General features: G+C 37.0%; 1 long non-coding RNA gene across 1 annotated transcript; it reads left to right on the top strand.

Annotated features, from left to right (window-relative positions):
* Positions 1 to 5,630: 5,630 nt before the first annotated feature.
* LOC124971395 (uncharacterized) lies at positions 5,631 to 12,934 on the top strand. The gene is made up of 3 exons (XR_007106330.1): positions 5,631 to 5,917; positions 8,045 to 8,076; positions 12,802 to 12,934. It is a non-coding gene; the product is annotated as an uncharacterized LOC124971395 (long non-coding RNA).
* The last annotated feature ends 12,679 nt before the right edge of the window (positions 12,935 to 25,613 follow it).

Here is a 25,613-nt window from a genome sequence, read left to right as displayed (position 1 = left end):
TTTTGGTACCAGGGATTGAACCTAGATATGTTTAACCACTGAGCCCAACGTTCCCAGTCTTTTTTTTTTTATTTAGAGACAGGGTCTTGCTGAGTTGCTTAGGGCCTCACTAAGTTGCTGAGGCTAGCTGTGAACTTATGATCCTCCTACCTCTGCCTCCCAAACGACTGGGGTTATAGGCTTGTACCACTGTGCCCGGTAGGTATAGTAAATTTAAAGACTACATGACAGGTTGGTTAGGGAGTCTCTGAGTTTTCAGAGTCCACAGAAAATTACCTTGAATGATTGCATGAACTGTGATATTATCAAAACACAAAACAAAACAATAATAACAAAACCTTTTAAACATAGAAAACAACAAAAAGTATCCCTCAGGTTGGGTTATTCAATACAGCAATTACTAGCCACAAGTGACTTTGGAGCATCTGAAATGTGGCCTGTTTGAATTGAGATGTAATACATATCAGATTTAAAAGAAAGCAAAGTTAGCATCTGGGGGTTATTTTGATAGCTCCTTTTCCATTGATATTAATTTTTGTATTCTTGCTTTTTCTTGATTAGACTTGTTTCCTTTTTTTCAAATTTTAGTTGTGTTATTTCTCCTCTATTTCATACATATCTGCTCCTACTCTTATTTTTCCTTCCTACTACCTAATTTGAAAATAATTTGATTGTTAATCTAGCTTCTTTCCAATACGAGTAATTTGTGATAAATGTTCATCTGAGTACTGTTTCATCCCAGAGATTCTGCTATTTTAAGCTTTTATTATCATTTAGTTCAAAGCACTTTTTCTTTACTTTTCTTGTGCTTTCTTCCTTGACCTGTGAGATATTTATAAGTGTGCCATTTCATTTTGAAGTAGTTGACATGTGAGAGTAGGGTTCTATATATCTTAAGATTGTTGATTTCTAATGTAATAAATCATGCAGGAAACACAGTCTGCATGATTTCAATTTTTTAAAAAATGTAATGGAAATGTTTTATATTGATTATATTGGTTACATGCATGTTAAAACATGTCAAAACTGATCAAATTGCATAACTCAAATAATGTGCATTTTATTGTACTTCAATTTCGCCTCAATAAAGCTTTTGAAAAAAAAGAAAAAAGAAAGCAAAGGATCTCATTAATAGTTTTTATATGGATTACAGCTCCTGGTTCTTGTGAAGTGCTCAATAAATGTTAACTATTATCATTACAAGACACTCTCAATTTTGATAATTCCATTTTTTAATGTTACCCAAACCTAACTGGCACTTCCATGCTTCTCTAACTTTGTGAATGCTGTCTCTGCCTGGAATGCTCTATTTCAAATTCATCACCTACACATCCTTCAAGACTTAGTTAAAACAATACCTGCTATTTGAAGCTTTCCTCATTACCAAATGGTTGGGTTCTCCTCTGTGGCACTGAGTACATATCTTTATTATTGCACAAATGATATGATTACATTCTTAGTATAATTTATGTGTCTGTTTCTTTTACTAGACTCTTCAACTTAACAGGAATAGGGGTTTCCTCTTTTTATCTCCAGAGGCCAGCACAATATTTGCCATATAATAAACACTCAACAAATCTTCACTAAACTGAAAATTGAATAATCAAACCATCTATCTTTACAGAGAAGCTGAATCCCAGGGAGGTGATGGGATTTTTTTTCAGGATGTTACATTTTGGGTTCCGGTAGTCCAGGTAGGCCTTTGCTCTTGCATCTGAAAAGGCTAAGCAAAAAGTGAGCCCACAAAAACTAAAAGCAGACCTTATATTACCATGCATCTCTTAGTTTCTCTACCTTCTAAGAAAATAATCATGAGAGTGAATCCTAAACTCTCTTATTGAATTAAGTATATAGTCCATGTCAAAACATAAACTAGCCTCTGATATCAGGAGTGTACTTAAGAACTTTCTGTCATCTTTTCACCCCTCCCTGTATGGCTAGACAGCAGGACATGCAAGTGACTGTAGGCTCCAATATTGATGTGTCCTTGGTGGAAAGAATGGCATGAATCAGATGACCTGAATACTAGTCCTTGCCCTGCTGCTAACTTCCTGAGTTAAGTTACTTAAACTTTTCAACAAAGATTTTCACATCTATTACATGAGGGGGTTGGATCACATGATCTCTAAAGTCTAACAGGTTCTCCTGTGATGTGACTGGGACTATGATAGTACCTTTCATATAGAATGAAACTTTCTTATTTTGAAAGCTTTCTAGAGAAAGCTAGCATACATTTCCTTTAGGAACTCCTTCATTTTCTTACATCTCTGAGGTCAGCAAATGATCATGGAAACATTATCTCAGATGGGAATAGTGTTTATAGTTACAAATTACTTGCACATTTCACTATTTTACTATTTCAATATTCAAAACCTGTGTGAGGAAAGTGTGCTGGTTGTTAATAACGATTTTACTGATGATGGTGATGAGGGCAAGAGCTAACATTTTATTGAGTATGCCAGACATGGTTAAAACTCTACAAGTACTACCATATTATCTTACTCTACATGAGAATTTTAAAGTTCTGAAACATTGACTTGCTCAAGTTAGTAATGACCAAACCAAGATTTGGATCCAAATTGCCTGCCCCTAATTCCTGTGTTCTATATTCATCTTCCTGCAATAGATATTTTCACTTATTTTGTATACCACTGAAATAGAAAATGAGTAAACATCACCTTTTATGATAACTCTTCATAATTGGAAGCTATTGTTTATTATCTTTTGAAGTTTATTTACTCTTTGGATGGATTACATTTCTGGTCAGAGATCTGAAGCCAAGTCATATCACTTCCTAACAGTGAATTCATTTTTATGTTTTTATTAGTGCATTATGGTTTTACATGATTGTTTGGTTAATTTTGACATATTCATAAATGCATGTGACATACTTTATTCCATTTCAATCCCCAATACTTCCTCTGTCTCTACCCTCCTCTCTCCCTCTGATCCCCTTCCTCTACTCTATTGGTCTTCTTTCTATTATGATATTTCAAAACTTGAAAAAGTTTTCAAACCAAGAGATAATTCTTTTTAATGTTTATTTATTCTTTTTAGTTATACATGACAGTGGAATCTATTTTGATATATTTATACAAGCATGGAATATATCTTATTCTAATTAGGACCCCAAATTTGTGGTTGTACATGATGTGGAGTTACACTGGTTGTGTATACATATATGAACATAGGAAATTTATGTCTGATTCATTACACTGTCTTTCCTATTCCTATCTCCCCTCCCTTACCTTCATTCCCCTTTGCCTACTCCACTGAACTTCTATTCTTCTTCTCCCCACCTTATTGTGTGTTAGTATCCACCTATCAGAGAGAATATTTGACTTGATTTTTTTGGAAGTGACTTGTTTTACTCAGCATGATATTCTCCGGTTCCATCTATTTACTGAAGAGCTAATACTTTGTCTCTTCCCAACTTCATATTCAGCAATATCACTTTTGTTGGGTTAAAATCAGCCACAGTGGGAGATTTTTACACCATGGAAAGATATAAATGCTACAAGTCAAGACCTGTTCTCCACACACCCCAGAAAATAAGCTGTTGAACATTTATCAGCACATCCACATTAGGTTCTGGATGAAAGAAAAATGTCCAAACCTTGTTCTGGGTACCGTGGAGTAAAGGGAACACATATTTGAGTAAAGAAAACAGCATAGACCCACAGCATTTTTCTTTTTCTTGGAGGAAAGAGTTTCTCCTTTGAGATTTCTTTAATATATTTCTAGACACCTAGGCCTGAAGAGAGCAGGTAAGTCAAGAAAGAATTTTTTTGCTCTAAATTATTGCTATTCTTCTTTCTTTAGGATCCTAAAAATGGCAAGATGTAGGCTTTGGTTCTTTGTTGAAGTGACAAAAGATTTTTAGATAACCTGCTTCAAGCATCTTATATTGTGTTAAGGTGACACAGCTAGGGAATGGTAATGCTTGGGGTCCTGAGTTTCTCCATTACTAATTCATAGTTCTTGTCATCCATTGCTGTGTTTGTGTGAGACATTATTTGAAAATATTTGCAATATTTATTGGTTATCTGTTGTGTGTATGAACAAATTCGTATATCTTTATAAGAGCATTTTTACTTGTTATATTTCAGTCATCACAGTCCCTATATGTCCACCTTTTATGCATATTCACATTTAAAGACTCTGTGTTCTTTATAACACTTTTGAGCTGGAGTGATCTCTGCTGTCCTCTTGAGGAAAGGGACCATGGAAGGTCTGACCCAGTAGGGCACAAATATACAGTATTGACCACCTAATAAAGCCTAACTGGCACCTAATATTGGCACTAATAAAGTCTAGCTGGTTAAGGTATGTTCATTTTGGTGAACTGAACTTTAGGTCTCTTAAAAAATCTGTTCCAAACCTATTTCCTAGAAACTAAAAGCCCCAGATTCCCCAAGGTAGCCTTAACTCCCAAGGTTGTGAGTCCTTATATCATCATAAAGTGCATCCCATTTTTGTTTGACAAAAACACCATCAATGCTTATACTGGGAATGAAACTAGTAAAAAGAACAGGCTTGAGGTTGAGATTGGGCAAATAAACTGACAAAAACCCAAAGCTCAGAGGAAGATGTAGGCTCTAGGTGAGCACTGAAATTAATTCCAGTGATATTTGATCCTGGAAGAGAGAGCTGTGGGGTCTGCCTAATATAACTGAATGTTTATTTAAAAGATGAGGGAATTAAAAAGTCTTTGCCAAAATTACATCAGACAAAGTTTGTTTCTCGACTAGTTGTCTGATTCATAGCAGTAAATGCTTATTGGAAGGAGGGGGAACCCGCCAAAATGAATCCCAGTGATACTGGATTCTGGACAAATTAGTTGGGGTCTACCTCACATAAGCAATCCCTTATCTGAAGAAGAAAAAAAGAGGAAAAAGTCACATCTAAAATGACATGAAGTGATGCTTGTTTCTAGATTAGTTATTTTTGTTGTCTAATCTTTAGAAGTAAATGTTGATCTGAAGGAGAAGGGGGACAGAGTCATTGCCAAAATTATTTCTAGTGATATAGGATCCTGGGCAAGTTAGTTGTGGGGTCTGATCAATGTAAATAAATGCTAATTTGAAAGAAAAAGGGGAAAAGTTCTCATCCCAAAATAATTACCCTGATGCTTGTTTTCTAGGCTAGGTATTTGTGTTGCTGATCCACATAAGTGAATACTTAACTGAAGAAAGAGGAGAACAAAAGCCATCTCCAGATACATGGCAACATAAGCTGCAATATATACAAGAGGTTTCTTGAAAAAATTATGTTGTGTGGCTGGCATTGCTTTTTGTCCCAAAGTTCAAACCAGGTTAAGACTATAAGAGGGTTTCCTACTATGAGGAAAATACCGGGGCAGGATGGATGTGAGTTATAATAGACACAAGAGGTGGAAGTCTTGTCTCAGAGTGGGTGTGGAATTCTTGTCTCTAGAAGGGTGGCAGTGACCTGTTTTCATGGACCAGAGTGGAAAAAAAAGTGGGCAGGAAGCTGCATTTACAGTGGGGAGCAGACAAGAAACCTGTCAGTTGATAGGAAATTCTGACTACAATAGAGAGCGATCTGTTTTGTTAGTGAAAAAGAAAGTGGATTTATAGTCAGGGAATCCAGAGCAGCTTACGGGGGAAAGCAAAGTGAGCAGCTGAGGGGAGGGAAGGAGATTCCAGGTAGTCAGGAGCAGTCGATCTGGTCTTGAAGTGGATGGCAGCATGTGAGGATAATGACCAGCCAACCATGATCTTCCAGGTTAGCCACATACAGGCAGAGATCTTGAAGGCTGGACTGCTGGACTTGAGAGAGAAATGCCTGTCAATTCTGGAAGCCCCACTCCCACCCCTAGATGAAAGCAGCAACAAAAGATTGGAGGTTGAATTGAGAACTGAAGCCTTTCTCCAGATGGGCAATACATCAAAAAGTAAGATGAACTTATTCCAATGATCTTAGTGAGTTGCTAGATGGAGTTAGGAATTGCACTTCATTGTTCAGAGGAGTACTTGCCAGTGAGATGGCAGTTGCAATGCACTAAAGGAGAGAATTCAGAGTGGGCTTAGGTATTCTGTGCGCTCTAGGCTTTTCTCGTGGCGATAGGAGGGTAGATTTGGAACAACAATCATGTCAATTAGCTATTAGTAAGAATTTTCAATAAAGAATTTTTTCCTATTAAGAATTTTTTACATCCAATGCTTTTCCAGAAATCACAATGCTAATCATATTTTGAGTACAGGCATTATTTCCAGAGGTGCCTTCTTAAGGACATGGCTAAAAGATGGCTTGGAAATTTATTACAAATGAAATTCTAGTTTAGCACACTTTAAAAAAAACATACTTCTAGTTTGTGCATTTCATTTTAAAGTAAGTCAAATGTTTTCCAGTTCTTTGCCAAACAATATATCATTGTATCTTCACAACTATTCTAGCAAAAATATTCTTAGGAATAGTAGCTCTTTGGAATACCAGTGATTGTATGTTTGACTAAAACTTATATTTGGAAGTTTTTCTTAAAGTGCTCATATATCTTGACTTGTTCCTCTTAGAGTATTTTTCATCTACAGTTAACTCATTGTAAAGAGTATTTAAACTTTATCTTCTAACTCCATAGAAAGATAGAACTACTCAAAATCAATGTGTTAGAGACTCAGAGATCCAGACCCTGAAGAAAATGTTGATATCACTCTCATCTTCTGAGGGACAGATTTAAAGTTTTAAGAGATTTGATTAAAGGTATAGATAGGGCAACCTTAAATCTCACTTCAATGTCAATTCTCTTTCCTTTATTCTTATGGATTGAACTTTAAAGTATTGCTGTAGTATCACAAACTTAAAGGTTAGTAAGATATGAAATTTTCAGACAGAGTTTTGATTTTGTTGACTTTGATCTTCTTTAAGCACTGGCAATAACCGGTTGTATAAGGGCAACTATAAGATTGGAAACAAACTTTAGCAAGATACTAGGAACTTTTTTTCTTTTCTTTCTTTTTTCCCCTTATTCTGGGGATTGAACCCCAGGGTGCTCTACCTCTGAACTACATCCTCAGCCCTATTTATTTTTTGTGATGAGTTCTTAGTAAATTGCTGAGGCTGGCCTCAAACTTGTGATATTCCTATCTCAGTCCCCCAAGTTTCTGGGATTAGAGTGTGTGCCACTATGTCTGATGATATTAGGAGTTTTCTAGGTAGGGCTTTTGATGACTTTGGTCTCCTATAGGAAATGGTGGTAACTGGCTGCATTTGGCTAAGTTTTTATGCATAATGTTTTCTTAAACAGTTTTCTGTTATTTATTTTGTTGAAAGCACTAGCAAACTCTGCTTACAATAGGATTAATAACAGTGATGAGATTTCTTGGAAACAAAAGCAATAGAATGTGCTTTTCTTCTTCTTTCCTTCCTTCCATTCTCTCTTTCTCTCTTCTGTAGAGTTCTGTATAGTCCTTGAGTTGACCTATTTTTTCCCTAAGCAAGTAGATTATTCTAGACCTGCCCAACTATGTCCAGGCTACAAAATTATGTATAATTAAACTAGATATCACTGCTAAAAATTTAAAAGACAACCAATGTGCAATAACACATAGCATTATAAAGGTGCTTTTTAATTGTAAAATCTAATAGAAATTGGAAACCCCATAAGACAAAGGAAACACCCTTATAAGCACAGCTAGGTTAAAAAAATAGAATCTTGTCATCCACCCATCCTAATCACAAATCCTTCCAACTCTTCAAAACTAATGGTACTGACCTTTAATGGCAATCACTTCTTTATTTTCTTTATAGTGTTATCAGTCAGTTTCATTCCTGAGCAATAGCTTATGCTTTACCCCTTCATAAGTCTCTTTTTAATCTAGAGAATCCTTCCCTCTTTTTTATTCCTTGTAATTTATGTTGAAGAAATGGTATCTTGGCCACACTCTTGATTTTGTTCAATGGCATCTCTTGTTGTTATTTAATATATTGCTGTGTCCTGCATTTGCTGTAAATTGATATTTGGTTCCACAGTTTGATCAGATTTGCATTGATTGCTTTTTCTTTTTTTCTTTTGGCTTTACAGGTGGTGATGTGTTCTAAAGATACCTCTAAAAGGTATGTAATGTTCAGTTGCATCTTTTTTCTGTTACATTAGCTGACATTAATGATCAATGCTATCAGTCTTTAGGTTGATGATGTCTCTCTAGAGGTTTCCGGTTGTTCAGAAGCTCATTCTTTAAAATAAGGAAGAACTTGAGAGAACAATGTTTCTGGAGCTCTCATGTTAATAAATTTGCCTATGACATTTAAATTTGAAAATTAATCTGGGTATAAAATCTTTGGCTCATATTTTCTTTCCTTGAGTATATTAAATATGCTATCAGATTTTTGTCAAAGCCTGATGGTAAGTTGATTTTCTCCCTTTTATAAGTAATTATGTCCCCTCTTTTTTTGGTACAATGGATTTAACCCAGGGATGCTTAGCTCCTGAGTCACCTCCCCAGACTTTTTTATTTTTTTATTTTGAGACAGGATCTTGCTAAGTTGCTTAGGGCCTCACTAAGGTGCAAAGGCTGGCTTTGACCTTGCAATTCTCCTGCCTCACCCTTCAGAGCTTCTGGGAGTATAGGCATGTGCCACCATGCCTGGCAATTAGAGTCTTTTGCTGAAAATTTTCCCCTCAAAGTCCAGTACTTTTACTGGAATATGTTTCTGTATTAGTTGACTTCCTAGGTCAATTTCCTCTTTAACATGCAGTTTTAAATTTTATTTCAGGGATTTTTTTTTCATGAATCCTACTTTTTTGAAATTATTCTTTGTCTTTCTTTTGACTTTCCCCTTCAGGGATTGAAAGTCTATGAAAAATAAAACAATTTTGAATAGTTGATCAGGTGTGCTAATGTATGAATGCATGAGGAATTGCCAAGCAGTATTGAAGGCCGAATTGAGATTAAATAGTTGAAACAGTTGTCAACATATTAATTGTACAAATAAGTAAAAAATGCATTTAGATGTTTCTGGAATAGTTGCATGTTTTTTACTATTTTATTTTAAATACAGGAAATGTGGATGTATGACTAAAGATGGCTTAATTCTTATTCATTGTTAAGAACGTTCATAGTAAATTAACAAATCAGAAAAGAAAATCTTGATAAACCATCTGTCCCAAATTTAGTTTGAAAAAAATTCATATCTATATTTCACCAGTCAGCAAAGTCCCTTTAATTGGAAACTCTTTTATCAGTCATGTTGGCAGTGTTGGCAGGTTTCAGATGTCTCTAAAACATTATTTCGGCTAAATTTAAGCCTGTGGAACTGAAGGTACTACTTGCTTAAAAAACGAGCAAAGACTGAACTGGGACTCCTTCAGTATTTTCTACATTAACATTTAGCTGATGGCAATACTAAACAAAATTGCAATTTTAAAATATTATGTCATTTAATTAGTCTCTGCTCACAAGAGTGGTGAAAGTGCCCCTCATTCAAATTTCTTTTTCCTCTCAAGTTTCCCAGTGTTCTGCTTTAATATCATCAGATCTGACATGATCAATGTTTATGGATTAACTTTTTTAAAATGTATTTTTATTGTAAACAAATGGGATACATGTTGTTTCTGTTTGTACATGGAGTAACAGCATACAATTTGCATAGTCATACATTTACATAGAGTAATGATGTTTGATTCATTCTGTAACTTTTTTTTTACCACTTTCCCCTATGTTCCTATTAGACTGAGTGCAATCTAAGCAGTTAAGAAAAAAACTGATGATTATCCCAGAAAAAGCGTTTATCTCCATATGATTTTTCTCTGAATAGCAGCGGCATTCACAAATTCCATCCACAAATCTGAAAAAAATTCTTCAGCTGACTTTACAATCTCCTGTGAAGTTTTACCACTTTTAGCCACTCACTGCATCCTTGCTCTTCCTGTTACTACAAGGTCCACTTTTTCTTGGTCTGCTTTCTTGCAATTCTCTAGTCAGTAGCCATTTTGTCGCATTTGCCCCATTTCTTACTTGCCTTGACTACAGTGATGAAATGTAGCTGGAATGAACTGGGACTAGCTAAATAGGATCCCCCCTCCCTTTCTACATTTTTTATTGTTGCAAATAGGATCTTCTGTTTTTTTTTTTTTTTTTCTGGTACTGGGGATTGAACCCAGAGGCACTTAATCACTGAGCCACATTCCCAGTCCTTTTTATGTTTTATTAGTTGCTGAGGGTCTTGCTAAGTTGCTGAGACTGGCTTTGAACTTGCAATCTTCCTGCCTCAGCCTTCTGAGCTTCTAGGGTTACAGACATTTGTCATCAATGCCAGGCCACAAATATTCTTTTTTTTTTTTTTTTTGCAGTGCTGGGGATTGAACCCAGGGCCCTGTGCTTGTAAGGCAAGCACTTTACCAACAGAGCTATCTCCTCAGCCCCACAAATATTCTTAATATGAGTAGTTTACCCAGTTTGTAGCCGTTGCAGCAATCTCCTAAAGAGTTCAGGCAATTTCTATCACTATTTACTTAAGGAGGCTTTTTGCTATTGTTCACAGATGGCTTTAGGATTCTGATGCTTTCATGGAGAACACTAATGTTTAAGCTCTTGTTGGGTCAAGGCAATTTTATACATGCTGAATTCCTCTTTGTGAAGATACTGCAGAAACCTGTACTTGGAGTACTGATACTGCACCAAAGCTATTGGCACCAGTGCTGCTGATTCTTTACTTTCAGTGTCCTACTATGTTTGCTGTAGCCTCCTTGCTAACGGATTCAGACTTAAGTCCCCTAGGCCCAGCCTAAAATATAATCTGACATACAGCCTACTAAAATTCTGCCTCCCTTCGGTCAAACACTGGTCGATTTGCATAGAATCAAATTCATTCACCTCAATTCTTCTCATATTAGTTTTTCCCAGAATAATCCTTAGATCCTAGTAAAATAGTCTTTCCAGCCCCATGAATTCTCCTTGTAGTTCTCAAATGGTGCCTAAAGTCCCTGCTACACTATTCCCTTCCTCATCTACTCCATTACAATTTTTGTTGTCTTTATTGAGCCTCTCCCTACTCATTAATCAGTCTGAATAGTTGACACTCCTTCAAGCAAGTGTTACACAGTGCCAAGGCATTGGGGAGTGAGAAAGGTGGAGCCATCTGGTTCTTACCTATCAGTTCACATAAGTTGCTACTTGTCTTGTTGGTACCATCCCTATTGGTGACTCATAAGACCCAGAAGAGAGCTACTCATCAGTGTCTGCTTGGGACATGGTAATCATTCTATTGTTTATATTTCATAGTTAGAACTGTATTAGGCTTCTTGTGATGGTATACTGGGGACATAGCCCATAGCCATTTCCTTTCTGGGGTCATGAGATGTCACTATCCACAGTATTAAGAATAAGAATACATGGTCTTTGTTTTTGTTACCAGTCTACCTCTTTCTTTCCATTTTTTTCTTATCCCAAGGCTGTATCCAGACCGTGGGGGCGGGAATCAATTTCCCTATCACTCACAATACCTCTGAATTAATTTAATTGAACATATTTCTCCAACGTAGCTCAACTGAGGTGGGAGCAGGGTGAGGTTCACAGGAGCAGTTTAATAACTCTTAGAAAGCCTTGGAGCGGGTGTCTAGCAGTTGTTTGATGCTTTTTTTTTTTTAAGAAAGAGTGTGTGCATGTGTAGAAGTAGTTCATTTTTACTACCTTCAGCTTTGGGATTTTAACTAAATTGGAACACAAAAGTCCCATTTAAAAGTTTATGAATCTTCACCATTAGGTGTCAAAAGTGCATGTACCTCCTTAACTATATTTTGTCATAGCAAACATTCCTTTTACAAGTCTGCAGAAGGTGCTTTCCAGCATTCTGAAATACAAGTGGACCTAAGGTGACCTGGGATGGATAACCCTATGGGCCCACCCCCACACCGAGTACTGGCAAGATAATGAGGAAAGCAAAATGAGAGAGTATTCAAGTTATTGTATACAAGGGCTGTAATATGTTTAAGTCTCTCTGATTGATGTAGTCACCAGTGAGTGTAAATAAGGTAGTTGTTAGGACACAGTTCCAGAATTCCAGAGGAGAAAACAATAGCTCCTGGGGCCCAGAGATAGAAAAGAAATATTCAGGGATCTTGCTAGGGATAGGTAAGGAAGGGTAAGAGAGGAGTATGGTGAAGAATACATGGCAACAGACTGCTTGGAGAGTATCTGATTATTATCATGGGCTACACTACATATGAGAGGGTGGTATTACCATAAAGAGACCCTTTCAGTTCACCTTTGGGATTCCCTGAAATATAAATTTCATAGGAAATATGGAAATTAAAAGGTTTGGAATATGTGGAGCACACCATATGTGTAAGTAGAAAATTTCAAGTAAGATGCAATGACCAGGAGTTGTGCATGTATAATGAAACTACAAATTTCTGAAGTTTTGTCAAAGAGGCAATAGTATCTGAAATGCCACTCAGAAGAGACAGAAGAGGTATATTTTCTCCATTGTATATATCATCTGCATCCCCCACTCCCAGCTTGGTAGATTTTCCTTTCTCTAGCATCATTTGAATTTATGTAGTCACCTTGTGGACAGTCACTAAACCATGTCTACTTGTGCCTATAATTTTTTAATGAAGGCTGTGGGCTAAATCAGTTGTCTTCCCTTTGGACAAAATTTTCAGTTTTTGCAACAAGGTCAGAAAGAGCAAATCCCAGGGGCTCATTGGGTACCTTTTTTTTTCTAAGAAAACCCACATTCGATGTGTCTTCAGTTGGCTGCCCATGTGGTAATGAGCATAGTACTCAGGTAAGGTCACAGTCTTGATGATAAATTGTTTTCAATTGTGTTTTTTCACAGGTGGTGGAAACTGAAAAATGAAAATTTTAAACTTGGTAAACCATACCTGAGATATCTTGAGTTGGAATCATGTAATTACAGAGGTTCTGACACAGATATCAGATGGATTGTACTTCTTGTTTCCTTTGTAATTTTACAATATATTCAATAAAGTCTAGTAAAATTGGATTTCCATGAGTTATTCTGCATTTTTCTGTTCAATAATTATATAACAATTCCTATAGTGACCAACTTAGACTCTTTTCATTATTTGTAGATATTTTTGCAGGTAACATGAACAGAAATACTTCAAACTCTGATCTTCAGATTAAAACTATCATAACAGGTCAAATGACTAGTCCCCATTAAAAACTGGAATTCAAAAGGCAAACGTATATACTACTTCTGGGTGTCATGGGCAGTGCTTCTATGGATGTTTTCTGTTATAGAATGACCAGGTTGGGGGAATGGTCTTTTTAATTTTATTTTATATAAAATTGCATATATGTAAGGTATACAATGTGATGTCCTAATATACATAAACATGTGGAACTGATTGCAATGCAAGCTAATTACATATACATCTCTGTACATAATTACATTTTTTATGGTGAGAACTCTTAAGATCTACTTCTTTAGCATCAAGTACAAAATACAGTATGAACTCTAGTCACTGTGATGTACATTACATCATTACAACTTATTCATCCTACATAAATTGAACTTCATATTCTTTTGCCAATATTTCCATACCCTTTCCCAACTCCAAGTAATCACCATTTTACTTTGTGCTTCTGGAATTTGAATTCTTTAGATTTTGCATGTGAGATCATGCAGTATTTTTCTTCCTGTGTCTGGATTATTTCACATAGCATAATACCCTCCAGGTTAATCAATGTCCTCTTAAATGGCAGGGTTTCAATTTTTTACTTCCATAAAATATCACATGCATGTGTGTGCATGCGTGTGTGTGTGTAAATTTCTTTACCCATTTGTTTGAAAATGAGTACAGGTTGTTTCTCATCTTGATTATTGTCAATAATGCTATAATAATAAACATGGGTGTGCAAATGTTTCTTTGACATACTATCTTTATTTCCTTTGCATATACACCAAGTAGTGGGATTGCTGGATTATAAGATAGTTCTACTGGTAATATTTTGAAAAGCTTCCATATTGTTTTCCATAATGCCTGTATTAATTTACATTCCCACCAACAGTGTGCATGTGTTCCCTTTCTCCACATCCTCATCAGCACTTGTTATTTTTTGTCTTTTTTTAATAGCCATTTTTATTGGAGTGAGGTGATATCTCATTTCTCCAATTACTAATGATATTAAGCATTAATTTCATATATTTGTTGGTCATTTGGATTATCTTTTTTTCAGAAATTTCCTTTTGGTTTTTTTGCCCATTTTTAATCAGGTAATTAGCTTTTTTGCTCTTAAGTTATTGGAGTTCCTTACATACTGTGGATATTAACCCCTTGTCAGATGGGCAATTTACAGATATTTTCTTTCATTTTGTAGGTGTTGCTTCACTCTGTTGATTGTTTCCTTCACTGTGCAGATTTTTTTTTAGTTTGATGCAATCCCATTTGTCTATTTTTGCTTTTGTTCCTTGTGCTTTTGTGGTGCTGTCCTACTCCTTGCTTATTCCTGTGCCCTGAAGCTTTTCCTCATGTTTTCTTTTGGGAGTTTTATATTTTCAGACCTTACATTTAAGTCATTAATCCATTTTGAGTTAATTTTTGTAACTGGTGAGAAATGGGGGTCTAGTTTCATTCTGTGGTCTACTGATTGATGATAGGGTATTGTATTAGTCAGTTTTTTGCCACTATGATCAAAATACCTGACAAGAGCAACTTAGAAGAGGAAAGATTTATTTTGGCTCAAAGTTTTAGAGCATTCCATCTATGATCAGCTGACTCCATGCCTGAAACATCATGGTGGAAGGGTATGGTGAAGGAAAGCTGCTTAGCTTATGGCAGCCAGAGGTGGAGGGAAATAGAAAGAGAAGCAGAGAGGATGAGGCCAGGGTCAAGATAAACCCTTCCAGGGCATCCCCTAGTGACCTACTTCCTCCAACTAGGTCCCATTTCCCTGTGGTCCATTCAGGTGTCAATGATTATCTCATCAAATGGACTAATCCACTGACGAAGTCAGAGCCCTAATGATCCAATCATTGCCTAAAGTTCCACCTCTGAATTTTGTTGTATTGGGGAACACACTTTCAACATATATCTTTTTAATTCATGTTTTTTACTTGTTCTTATTAGTTGACCATGATAGTTGAATGCAGTTATACATTTTGATAGATCATACATAAACATAGTGTAATTTCTTATTTTTCTGGTTGTACATGTTGTAGGATCACATCAGTCATGCAGTCACTCTAATATCATCCCTACACTCATACCCTTTTCCCTTCCTTCACTCCCCTCTACCTAATATAAAGTAACTCTCTTCTTCTCTATCCACCTCCCCCAGTTGTGGTGAATTATCATCTGCATATCAGAGAAAACATTTGGCCTTTGTTTTTTGGGGGGTTTGGCTCATGATATTCTTTAACTCCATCCATTTACCTGAAAATGCCATAATTTCATTCTTCTTTAAGGCTGAGCAGTATTTTTTGGGCAACATCCCATATCCAAATTCAAACAGGTACCAAAGCTGTCCAATGTGAAAAGAATAGTCTTTCCTGATAACATATGGTGCTGGAACAACAGAATATTCACATGCGAAAAAAATGAATTTGGATCCCAACCTTACCTCATAGCATATACATAAATTAACTAAAATGAATCAAAGATTCAAGTGTAAGAGTTCAATGTAAAACTATATTTCTAAAGAATTAATTTTATGGTATATAAATTATATATAAAATACCTAGAGAACCAAAATTGTATGACTTAGAGCTTGGCTGTCTAATATGGCATCAACTAGTGATAGGTAGAGCCTCATCAACTAAAATTCAGTTGGTCTGAATTGTGATGTGATCTAGATGCAAAATGCATACCAAAATTCAATAAGGTAAAATATCTCCTTATATTATTTTAAGATAGATTACAAATTGAAATGATGAGATTTTTGATGTATTGGTTTAAATAATATTATTACAAATAAGATCACCTTTTAAAATATGGGCATAGAAAAATTTAAGCTTACACATGTAGTTCACACTTTTAATCCACCCTTATTTTCATAGGACAATACTTCTTTAGAAGGTTACTACATGAAGCTGACCACACCACAGCTTTCCTTGGTTTCCAGATAGTTAACACAGGACTTTGTTTCAAGTAACTCACAGAAAGGCCAGTAAAGTTGGTCAGGAATATTGATTTCTGAGGTGGTAGGTAAGTTTCAAAGAAGGAAGATAGTGGAAACAATGCTGGGTTCTAATGATAAAAAATATGCAAGTAGCCTAGGAATGTGAGATTACTGTTTGTTGGTTTATTGTTTAGAAAGAAATTTGGGGAGTCAAGATAGCTGGGAATAAACATTTATAGCCAAACAATATTTGTCAATCAATGAAGAAACTACTAAAACTCATATATACATACTATGCTTGCACAACCTAACAATGACATGTTATATTAAAATAAATCAATCCTTTCCTCTTACTGAAATAGGGTCAGGATGAATGAAATGATGGGCTACCATATTGAGTCCTTCCAACCATTTATTCCTCCATGCAATTGATTTCATTTGCCTAGGACGTATTTTGATTTTCCCTATGGTAGGCACCTCAAAAGTTGGAAGCCTAGGTATGTAAGGGCTGTCCAGAGCAGGGACAGTTGGTTTGACCCAGTGGAGGGTACACTGTTAAAGAAGATAAAATAGGCAGATATTGGTGAATGCACCTTTGAGCTTTCAAAACCCACAGAACATCACCTTGGTAGACCACATGATTTAATGGACTATTGATGAGATAGAGGAAGAAAGCAAAAATACTTTCAAAACTCTTTTTAAAAGAGCTGTTATTTAAATACTACCTAATAGGCAGATGTTAGCAAAGGCATCTCTGACTTTCAAAATCCACATGGGATAACTGTTATTGACCATATAACTTAGGGATTATTATTTAAGTAACAAAAGAAAAAAGTAATTTATAAAAACATAACAAAGAAAAGAATTAAAAAGATCAATAAAAATTATTTTTGGATAGACAATAACAGGAAGGACACATTCTTATGTGTGGTTCTAGAACACATAACAGAAAATTTATGGCTGAAGTGGTTTCTAGAAGTTGATGGTGGGGCTTTACAGAAATATTAAGTATTTTAGTTATAGGAGGTGGAAGTGGGAAGAAAAGGAATAAGGCAAAAAGCTCACTTTCGTGGATAGAAATCTGAATGCATACAGACTCTGCAAAGGTAAGCTTCAGGTTAAGAGCATTTGTTGACTTGATTCATGTTTCAGATTAAATAGTTAAGGTTGATGAATTCGGAACCAGTAGGTGAGAAAATCTCCACACCTGAAAATGAATGCTTCATATTTTCTCTAGTTAACTGCAAAGTGATATTTTTAAGATTGGAATTCCTTCCTTTTACCATTAAAGGAAGAAAGTGAGAAAAAAACTTGAGAGGCCTACCTTATGGAACCATCTCCATAATTTATACCTGTATGAGAGGGTCACCCCTACCTGACCCAGAAGGCTAACACATCTTTCCATTTGAGGTTATTTCTAAAGATAAATAAAAAGAAGTTGACCATTTATTTAAAAAGGAAACAAAACACATTTTAAAGAGGGAGAAATGAGTAAAAGGTTATCACATTCAAACTTCCCAGTTATTTATACCTGCATCTTAATGAAGTTTTATTTTTTCAAGACAATTTTTTACTTTTAAAAGCATTTTGCTTGAAGATTCTGATATTGAGAAGAGGAAGAGGAAGAATTATCTGAAACAGAAGAGGGTCAGCTTTGCCACGCCCAAAAGGAGAGCATATGTGGCTGTTTTGAAATGGCAGACAATGGAGATTACAGGGAGGACATTTCTAGAGAGGAAACCAAAGGGGGAAAAAGCTTACAGTGAAAAAAGGCAATGATCCCCCCATTAACCTGACACGGTAAAAATACTCCAAAGGGTTGTCATATACAGTTCATTCAGTCTTCTATATCTACATGCATGTGAGAGACTTTTGCAAAGTTTTAGAGGACACAATGTATGTGTGGGTGTCTTGTGTGTGTTTATTTTGGGGAGAAAGTTGAAAGTAAGATCCATGCAGATAGCAAGAGACAGAGGAAGGACAAGTAAGAGAAGTCTGTCGGTTCAAGGCTCATTCAGGGGACAGCAAGTTATTGTTAATTTATTACAGAACTTTGAGACATTGGAGAAGGAGTCTCCAAGTTGATGTAATGACACACCAGGATTTTACCTTGGCTGACCACCTGAATTAAGGGATTCTTGTCTAAATAAAGGGAGAAATCAAACTCAAATTTCTAAAAGTGAAGACCCACAAGAAATACCCCCCATGGATAATGCTTGAGAACCATCAAACAGGGTATCTAGCACCAAGATATTTAACAGAAGAATTTCTGACTTCAAGTGCTCAAGGAGGGAGACCTGTTGAATTCATCAGGGACACTGATTCCTGTGGCAGTAGGTGGGGTCTAAGAGAGAAGTTCAGTCAAGAAAGTGGCTACTAGTGAATCACAAAGTCAATTGTGAAGGGCCTTTATGAAGACAAAGTCCTTGCTTAGGGGGTCCATTGGATAGAACCAAGGTAGGGGGAATAGTGTATTCTCATCATAAAAGGGGCAGAATATGTACACATACTTTCCCTAACTACCAGGTCCTCTCCTCCATTAAAATATATCAATTATTTCCTCTCACATAGAAAAGAAAACCAAACACAAATGCAAGTCAATAAAACAGGGACCTGCCACATTCAGAAATTTTGACTATTGATTCCTTCATTTTATTATTTTAATTCCTGGAGGCTGAGGTGGCTTTTAGGTTTTGTTCATGAGAGACAAGCGTCAGGTTAGGATACTAGGAATAAGAAAGTCCAAGAGGCAGAAGGCTGCACTGAGTAAGGTTTGCTCAGCCTGACCCAGGACACAGTAGTACCCAGTTCAGTGTGAAAAGCTGTAGCACTTAAAACACACCCATTTAAACTGTCAAGGGGAATAAAATAAAACTGGTATTCTACAGCGAAGTAGGGTAAATATTGTTAACAATAATATACCATATATCTCAAAATAGCCATAAGGGATAATTTTGAATGTACTTATCATGAGAAATGATAAAAATTTAAGGTGACAGATATGATAATTATTCTGACTTGATTATTACCCAATGTATGCATGAGTCAAAATATTACATTATCCAATAATTATGTGCAATCATCAACCCAAAAAATAAAAATAATTCAAAAAATTCCAAAGAGCTCATAGGAAACAGCAGGTATCATTTCAAGGGATGAAAACATGTGAAGCCCACTGGTCAGGGTGTGGTGTGGTCCCAGGGTATTGTATTTATGGCTTAAGTAGTTTAGTAAGAGGACTCAGGACAGGGTGTCAGCATCACTAAGCTTCCCAGGCCAAGTAGATGGGGAACACATGTATCTCCTAGCATGTTGTGTGACTTTTATGCCCTCCTCTGTTGCTGACACCAGAGACAGGAACTTTTGACACAATGAAAATTGAAATGAAAATAGGGCTAAGGGATATGAGCACACAGGCAAAGTTTTAATTGTGGGAGTTTTACCACAAGCACAGGGGAGACAGCATGAAGGGAAAGAAAGATCAACCTGCTCCCCACAAAAGAGAAGAGACAAAACTTTTATTGGGTTGCTGGAGTTTATTGGGTTACTGGGTCAGGATCTGGTTGATTATTATCTTAGTTCTGGTTTTGCCAGTGGCTCCAGAGAAATCCTCATCATTTAAGGGAGCAATCTGGTTCCCACGAGATGATTGTTTCTGCTTAGGGGATGATTTCATCATAGGGTGATCTGTCTTGGAGGCCCTGCTGTTCCTGGAAGGGAAGGTGACTGCAGGTGTAGGGCAATGTCTGGGCACTTCTAGGCACTGCTCCTGGGGGTCTGGAATAGGACATTGTAAATGCTGGCAGTTGAATGTTCCTGAAAATATTGAAAGTACCGAAGTTACTCTTTATCTTAGTGTCCTCGGTCTTGAAGGGAGACAAGATAAGTTAGGTAAATCTGGGGCTAATAAACCTTGTATTACTGGTTTTAGATGAACACTTCTTAAATAATTAACATGACTATGTGCAGAATTAGCAAGAATCCTACCGAAGGTTTAAGATAATAAAAGAGACAGATACAAAATGAAGGTAGAGTTACCAAGTTTTAACCTGCTTTTGGTTACCCATTGGGCATCGGGATGTCCAACTGGTTTTTATTTTTATTTTTGTTTACCAAAGGTAGCCTCTCAAAATTCCTGTTATAATTGAGGCTATAGGTTGTCCCATTTTTGTGGTACTTTTAATGGATTACAGGGCACGAGTTAAGGCCTCAGGAGTTTATCTGCTCTTTGTCCCTGAGGTGGTCCTTGACTATCTCACTGCCTCCTGGGCTTCATTCCTCTGAAGATTTTCTTTCACATTTCAGATATCATTTCTCACAGTTCCCCCACTGGACTCTGTCAGATAAGCTAGGACTGATTTGCATGAATCAATCAGAGGGAAAAGAGAGCAACTGGCAGCCTATACCCAGTGTATTTGTGGGTGTCTCTTCTGGCTGTCTTACTGTTCTAGAGAGGAAAAACTGAAGTGTTTTGCCTACTCTCATACACTCAATACAGCACGGAACAATCTTGTATTTGCTGTGAGCATCCCCAAATCCCCAATTCTCCAATGGACACTGATTGGGTCTCCTATAATTTAACCCTGTTCTGACTCTATCTACTTGGAGACAGTGTCAGATTCTACAGATTGAGGAGTTAGACCCCCAAAATGCCTCCCTCCACTTCAGATGCTAATTGCATGTAGTAGGATGCCTCCTATACTTCTGACTGACTAGCTATAAATTGGATTTCCTATAGCCTCCTCCTTGGGTTAGATTTATTTCTTAGAGCAGATCAGAGAATTCAGAAAAACACTTTACTTATATCCACCCATTTATTGCAAAGGATACATGTGAACAGCCCGATGGAAGAGATGCAGAGGGCAAGGTATAGGAGAGGAATGAAAGCTTCAATACCCTCTTTACACCTCTACATGTTCAGCAACTGGAAAGTCCTCCAAACTGTCCTTTTGAATTTTTATGGATACTTCATTACACAGACATAATTCCTTATGGCCACTGCCCTTTGATAATGAACTCAACCTTTAGTCCCTCTCCCAGAGCTTAGGTAGGGGGCTGAAAGACCCAACCTCCCATCATGCTTTAGTCTTTCCTGTGGCAAGGCTCCATCTTGAAGCTATCAAGGGCTCCTATTGTCCACCAGCCACAAGTTATCTTGTTAGCATACAAAAGACAATCTTATCACTCAGAAGATTCCAAGGGTTTTAGGAGCTCTGTGCCAGGAACTAGAGGCAGAGATCAAATATATATACATATTAGATCACTGTATCACATTCACTCTCTTTTTTCTCAACATGAAAGAGTCATGAGCCTTATCTTCTTTTCCTACCCCGTATGCTAAATCTACTCTTCTGATTGACCATCTTCATGTTACATTTCTTCCAGCAACTTGAAATCTTGTCAACTTCCCACCAAAGAGATAGGGGTTTTCTTGCCAGTCAGTGTTATCCTAAATACCACCCAGCTTCCTTTTCAGGTTTATCTCAGTTTGTGCCCAAGGCAAGGAATCTGATCTTCTACCCCCTAATGGGGCATAAGATCTTTGGAGATCTTGGGCTGGTGGACAGAATGTTAGTGAATTTCTGTGTAATTTATACTGACTTTGGCTTCCAAGGAACTGTCACTGCAACCTCTTCTCAGTATCTTGACTAATGAGCTGTGGTCACGGCTCCTTGTTCACTATCTAGGATTCGTGGGTTAAGTCACATAAATGCCCAGAGGGAAGAACTGTCCAGAAACAGAAAGTTGGAGGCAGAGTTAGTATGCATCTGAAGATAACATAACAGGTAGAAATTGGTGAGGGAGAAATATTTTAGACAAGCAATATTTCATTCACCTTGACCAACCATGTGACTCATGTCCTGTTGAAATTGAAAAAATAACATAAAAAAACAGAGAAGTGAGGCACCTATCATCCGCCATTTGCCTGCCTCTCGCCTGTCCATCGCCAGCCTTACACCTATCCATCACCTAATGCACGAGGTTTACCTCCTGATCGTCCGACAACAGTCAGCAAAGTGATCGCCGACCACCAGTGGAGCACCAGCTGCCTGCTGTTGCCTGGAAGTTCACTGTTACAGTACCTGCAGGTTTGATTACATGTGGCTGCTGCCATTTTGAAACAACAGCCAGGCCCCGTAGGACCCCTGACCAGACTGACTGAGCCCCATCTCCAGGATCCCTCAATCCAACCGATCACTCCCTGCCTCCGGGGCCCTCACATCGACTGACTGCTCCCTGCTGCCAGGACCCCCAGACCAACTGACTGTGCCCTATCACCGGGACCCCAGACGAACTGATTGCACCCAGCCTCAAGGATCCCGCAACCACACCAAACACACCCGACCTCCATGACCCCTGCCTGACCAACCGCATCCCACCTCCAGGACCTCCTGCTGACCACATCCACACCCTGAGCTGCAGCTCCCCATTTGCCAACTCATTTGGAAGCCAGAGCAGCCATCTTGGATAATCCTGGAAGCCGTAGCTCCAATCTTTAGGTGGAGCAAATCCCATCCTGAGACACCTACTGGAGACTTGAAGTTCATTGTCAGGTACCTCTCATGCATCAGGCTACTGAAGACTGGGAGGTTTCATTACTATATGACTGTTATACTGTGGATTTTCTTTGTTCTCCTTATTGAAAAATTTTAAGTTTTTATTTCTTTACTTTTCTTGCTCTCTTTTCTTTTTGTTTACCTTTTCCCTCAGAGTCTCTTTCTCCCTTTTTGCCATGCTAACATCCAATTTCTTTTGATTACATTGTCACCTTTCTATTATCTAGAACTTCTGTACATTCTTTTCTTATCCCATTAACAGCTACATCCTACATCCCTCTGCATCCTCTTTGTCCTCCATTAGAAACTGCAGACCTTATTCCAAATCTGTTTGTTTTACTGAAGATAATATTTGAACTCATTCTGTTTATTATGACAATATTGTTATTGTCTTCATAGGGGCTGTTTGGTCTAGGATTGCATAGTGTCTGAATTGGGCACTACTAATATTGATCTCCCCTTAAAGAAAAGGTTTTGGAAACCTATAGGGCCACTATAAGCCTATAGGGAGAAATCTGCAATACCCCAGATCTGCACTGCTAGAGGGGAAGATACATGAACAACATGAAAAACAAGGGAAGAAAATGATCCAAACAAATCTAGATTCTATAGTAGTAGAATCCAATGACACTATGATAGAAGAAATGTCAGAAAAGGACTTTAGATTATACATGATTAAGATGATTCACGAAGCAAAGGATGAGATAAGAAAGCAAATGCAGGCAATGAATGATAATACCAATAAGCTGAAAGAGCACCTGCAGGAAGCAAAAGATCATTTCAACAAAGAGATAGAGATTCTCAAAAAAAACCAAATGGAAATCCTTGAAATGAGGGAAACAATAAACCACATAAAAAACTCAATGGAAAGCATCACCAAAAGACTAGACCACTTGGAAGACAGAACCTCAGACAATGAAGACAAAATACTTAATCTTGAAAACAAAGTTTCCCAAACAGAGAATATGGTAAGAAATCATGAATGGAATCTCCAAGAACTATGGAACATCATGAAAAGACCAAATTGAAGAATTATTGGGATTGAGGAAGGCACAGAGATACAAACCAAAGGAATGAACAACTTATTCAATGAAATAATATCAGAAAATTTCCCAAATCTGAAGAAGGAAATGGAAAATCAAATACAAGAGGCTTACAGAACACCAAATGCACAAAATCACAACAGATCCACACCAAGGCACATTATAATGAAAATGCCTAACATTCAAAATAAAGATAGGATTTTGAAGGCCGCGAGAGTAAAACATCAGATTACATATAGAGGGAGACCAATACGAATAGCAGCCCACTTCTCAACCCAGACTCTAAAAGCTAGAAGGGCCTGGAACAATGTATTTCAAGTTCTGAAAGAACATGGCTGCCAACCAAGAATCCTATATCCAGCAAAACTAACCTTCAGATTTGAAGATGAAATAAAATCCTTCCATGATAAACAAAAGTTAAAAGAATTTACAAATAGAAAGCCTGCACTACAGAATGTTCTCAACAAAATATTCCATGAGGAGGAAATGAAAAACAACAATGGAGGTCAGCAAAGGGAGGAACTACCTTAGAGAAAAACCACTCAAAGGAGAAACCAAGCCAACTTAAAAACCAAAAATAAGCCAAATGACTGGAAATACAAATCATATCTCAATAATAACCCTGAACATTAATGGCCTAAACTCATCAATCAAAAGACACAGACTGGCAGAATGGATTAAAAAGAAAGACCCAACAATATGCTGCCTGCAAGAGACTCATCTCATAGAAAAAGACATCCACAGACTAAAGGTGAAAGGATGGGAAAAAACCTACCATGCACATGGACTCAGTAAAAAAGCAGGGGTTTCCATCCTTATATCAGATAAAGTGAACTTCAAGCCAAAGTTAGTCAGAAGGGATAAAGAAGGACATTTCATACTGCTTAAGGGAATCATAAATCAGGAAGACATAATGATAGTAAATATTTATGCCCCAAACAACGGTGCATCCCTGTACAGCAAACGAATCCTTCTCAATTTCAGGAATCACATAGACCACAACATAATAATTCTGGGTGACTTTAATGCACTGCTGTCACCAGTAGATAGATCTTCCAAACAAAAACCAACCAAAGAAACCATAGAACTCAATAACACAATCGATAACCTAGACTTAATTGACATATATAGAATATTCCATCCATCAATGAGCAGATTCACTTTCTTCTCAACAGCACATGGAACTTTCTCGAAAATAGACCATATGTTATGCCACAAAGCAGCCCTTAGGAAATGCAAAAAAATAGAGATACTGCCTTGTGTTCTATCAGATCATAATGGACTGAGAGTAGAAATCAATGACAAAATAAAAAACAGAAATTACTCCAACACCTGGAGACTAAATAATATGCTATTGAATGAAACATGGATAACAAAAAACATCAGGGAGGAGATAAAAAAAATTCTTAGAGGTCAATGAGAACGACGATACAACATATCAAAATCTCTGGGACACTATGAAAGCGGTACTAAGAGGAAAATTCATTGCATGGAGCGCATTCCAGAAAATAATGAAAAGTCAACAACTAAATGACCTAACATTACAGCTCAAAGCCATAGAAAAAGAACAGAATAACAGTAAAAGTAGTAGAAGACAGGAAATAATTAATATCAGAGCTAAAATCAATGAAATTGAAACAAAAGAAATAATTCAAAATATTGACAAAACAAAAAGTTGGTTCTTTGAGAAAGTAAACAAAATAGACAAACCCTTAGCCACACTAACAAAGAGGAGAGAGAAAACTCAAATTACTAAAATTCATGATGAAAAAGGAAATATCACGACAGACACCACTGAGATACATAACATAATGAGAAGCTACGTTGAAAATCTGCATTCCAACAAAATAGAAACTACCAAAGACATTGACAAATTTCTAGAGACATATGCTCCTCCCAAACTGAACCAGGAGGACATACACAATTTAAACAGATCAATATCAAGCAATGGAATAGAAGAAGCC

Source organism: Sciurus carolinensis, chromosome X (genome assembly GCF_902686445.1).
Source record: "Sciurus carolinensis chromosome X, mSciCar1.2, whole genome shotgun sequence".
In the NCBI taxonomy this organism is placed as follows: domain Eukaryota; kingdom Metazoa; phylum Chordata; class Mammalia; order Rodentia; family Sciuridae; genus Sciurus; species Sciurus carolinensis.
The sequence above is the reverse complement of the archived record's forward strand: the minus strand, read 5'-3'. Positions and strand labels throughout refer to the sequence as shown.